This window comes from Aythya marila (genome assembly GCF_965140915.1).
Source record: "Aythya marila genome assembly, chromosome: 4".
Taxonomy (NCBI): Eukaryota; Metazoa; Chordata; class Aves; order Anseriformes; family Anatidae; genus Aythya; species Aythya marila.
In genome coordinates this window covers 45730668-45734385 of record NC_139045.1, presented here as the reverse complement: position 1 = coordinate 45734385, position 3718 = coordinate 45730668, and the positions used below count along the sequence as shown (strand labels likewise).

At 42.1% G+C, this 3718-nt stretch overlaps 1 long non-coding RNA gene across 1 annotated transcript; it reads left to right on the top strand.

The window, feature by feature from the left end:
• The first annotated feature begins 324 nt into the window (after window positions 1–324).
• LOC309878112 lies at window positions 325–3718 on the top strand. Its single transcript, XR_014317485.1, has 4 exons — window positions 325–869; window positions 1317–1491; window positions 2480–2527; window positions 3519–3718. It is a non-coding gene; the product is annotated as an uncharacterized lncRNA (long non-coding RNA).

Sequence of the window (3718 nt, the reverse complement as noted above, 5' to 3'; positions counted from 1 at the left end):
GCCAACAAAGAAAGAGGTAAGCATTTTTGTTCTTCTGTAATCATCTTTAGAGCATATTATTTCCTTTTCTACCTGTCTAAGAGGCAATTTGGGAAGAAAAACCTGTCTGAAGAGAGACCAGGCTGACCGGTTGGCCCAACTTGAACACATAGATGTGATGTGGGAGCATAATGGAGAACAAATTACAGCCAAGTGGGCTGCCAGGCATGCTGGGAGGGATCAAACTTACTACTGGGGCAGAAAATGCAGATTTGATTTATCTTGGGAAGCCACAATGCCAACAGTATTTGTGGAATAATACGGCAGAAACCGAGTGATGAAGCGGCATGCACGATGGGAGAGGTACATGTCTGGAGAAGCGTGGTACAGCAGCTTGCATTGGCCCTCTGGGTTCCAACAAAGCCAGCAGGTGCTCCAGGCTCACAGCAGGCACAGCTGTCATCATGGTGACTGGGAGGTTTCTGCTGGGAAAGGAAACTGGAGTAGCACCCTAGGAGGAATAAGCAAAGATATCTGTCACTGTGGAATACCACTTGAGCTACACTGAGATACTGAAAGTCCTTTCAAAAATAAAATCACCCAAGAATGAGCTGAAGACAGTGGAAAAGAGTGGGTACATCGTGTTCTCTATCACCTCCGGGCAGACGGAAGGATAGAACGGTACAATAGCTTGCTTAAAGCCATGCTTATATTGCCTGGAGAAAGGGAATCTCAAGGGTTGCACGCCTCACCTCCAGGAAGCTGTGTGACTAATCAGTACAAAGCCAAGAAACTGTCATCGTGAGTGCCATCATTTTCTGCCCTGCAGAAAACCTTATACCCCTGGATGAAAAAGTACCAGTCAGCTGCATGAACACTGGGATGGGGAGGTGAGTTTGTCTCTCTCCCCCCTGCAGCTGTTGAAATACCAAAGGAGATCAAGTTCTAGCCTCTATTTCAACAGGGTAAATTTCCTTAGCGTGTAAACCCGCTCTTGTTTCCTGGAGGAGCACATACTTTGCATGACTGTACTGGCTTGTGTGTGTATGTTTAGTCAGAGTGGATGTAATAAATGGCTGAAATGGGACCAGTTGTCAACGAGATTATAAAATGTGTAAAACTGCTGTTGCCTGAGAAGTGTGTCAGCTGCTCTCTCCCGAGGAGATAGAAACAGCAATTTTACAAAGTGTGTATTTAAGCTAAAAATAGCTTTTTCTACTTGGTCGCTAATTCCTATGGGAAGCACTATTTCTGGGAGTGTTTAGTATATGTTCTGTACTCACTGGAGCTATTTCTTGTGTCCTGGTTTGACTAGATCATGCTTTCTCTTAACACAGCAGGCAAAATCAAGGTACAGGAGTACTGATAAAGGAGAAGTACTAAATTTTGCTGTTTCAAATGTCCAAAGAAATAGATACATATCCACAGAGATCTGCTCAACTGGATTATGTTTCGGAGAAAACAATGGAAATTATGGCATTTATATGAGACCTTTCTGAATTTCTATACAAGGTAAATTTGAGACAACGTATGTCCCTTGCATGCTCGGAAGCTGTGTTTCTTATGTAAATGCACAACTGTGAGCGTATTCTTTTAAAGAGCCATCAGTTCATCCCCATGGTCAAAAGATAGGTCTAGAAGTTATGTTCATCCTTGGGAAATAGCTTACCTGTCATAAAGACTTGGTAAGGTTAACAACCTCAGTTACGGTTCTCAGATTAGGTTTCTTACATATAAACCATGTAGGACTTTGTTCTAGTTCTGGCCGTGAATTCCCAATGTTACTGTATTTACAATTTCCTAAAAATCTTGCTTCTTAGAAAACCTGGAGGTGTTAGGAAGATGAATTTTCAATTTGAACATAATGACAAAAGTAAGGGAAATAAAAAGTGAAAGATGAAGAGATGAAAAGATCCAGAAACATGTAATGAATTGAAGAGCAGCACAGGTATCTTCTGGAGTGAATGAGTTGATCAAGTGGAAGCCTTTGTGCTTTCCAGAGTTGACATATTTCTTGTTTTCCATTTTAAACTGTCACATTTTTGGCTTTATACTGTCTACCCCATTACTCCAGGTGGCAGATTAGGCCAGAGTGATGGAAAGCACTGAAGAAGTAGCTCACCTGAAGCTGAGCACGGTAATACAGGGTTTAACAGTCCAAGCCAGATTTACAGCAGCCCATAGTAGTGTAGTGCTGTAATTAATGGGAGACAGCGGTGTCAGCACTGTGTGAAAGTTCAGTGAAGTCTGACTGTAGCTGTGAGAAAATCCAATTTCTGTAGAAATATTCTGTGCTATAAATGTTTGTGGTGAGAAGGCGATAGACAGTGACGGTACTTGGGAGTGAAAAACCTCCCTTCCTTTGGTTTTCAAGCTTGATTCTGAAACATGGCTGAACGTGTCTGTCATCTTCATATCTCACCCAGATGATGAAAACTGTGCAGGAAGTCTGCTGACTTCTGTCTATAGCATGAATTAACAAACTGTAATTCTGTTCCAGGAAAAAGGATTCTGAGGAGGCTGAAGTGAGGGGAGCTGTGATGAGGCTGTAAGTTCAGAAGTCATCCTTTTGTTTGCATGGCGTCTTAAGACCCAATCAAAATGACCTTATGGATGTTTATAAGTTAGCATTAGGTGCAGACAAGTCCCCAAAGTCCCCTAAATATACCTGTTGCAATGATTATTAATTTAAACAACAGGTATACAGTGAGCTTGCAGTGAAACTAAGGTATCGTGTATAGCTGTGGGATCTGCAGCCCATCTTCTCCACCCTGAAGTCTACAGAAAGTGGCCTTTGCCTTTCCCATGGTACATCAGGGTCTGCACAGAATTACATGCAGAGCCTGAGCTGTTTCCCTGCTTTCATCAAAGCTGAAGGCAGAGCTCTCCAACAGGCTTTCACAGTCGGGCACCAGAGGCTGATGTGAAAGGATACCGGGGGAGGGTGGTTTGCATTGGCAATGTGCTGTACTCATCTGATAGCTCAGCTTCTCTCTCACCCCTCTCTAGTACCTCTGCTCTGCTTCGGTATTTCTTTAGTGAAATATCTAAGAGGATACTTCTCAGAGCAGCAGAGCAGCTTTTTGTTCAGAGTGGCAGTTTATCACTTAAGAAGTAGATAATGTAGGTAGCACTAACTGAAATCAATCTCACAAAATGATCTGTTGTGACATTTACATGGTAAGTTTGCTGAAACAGATAAGTTACATCAAGAAAAAGGTTGGAGCTGAAACCTTGACACAAAATACACACACACACATAAAAAATCTGAAAAAAAAAAAAGTTAAAAAGGTAGTTGTTAATCTATACCCAGCCCCAGTTTGTTTGTGATTTTCAGCCACTGAGGCTTTGATGCTGCATATCAGAAACATGGGGAGAAAGGCAAAATCAAAAAGCAGTATTTTTACAACCAGTCAGACCCATTTCAGAGCACATTCTCAAGGCAGACATTGCTGCCTATGTCACCCAGTGCAGGTTGTAGAGATGGCTGCAAAATGCAGCTATGAGATGCTTACTGCCTTGTGCTGCTTTTCAAACAGGTTGAAGCTGAGAGCACTGTTCAATTATCCTCCATTTGCTGAACAGAGTGTGGCTGGAAAACAAAGCAAAACCAAGAAACCATAAATGCCAGATCTGGTAAAAATCTATTTCTGCGTTTTTTCATGCTATTCTCTGTTTTCTTATACCTGTGTGGGCGTATCACAATTTGCCATTGGTTCTGAGCCTTTTTTTTTTTTTT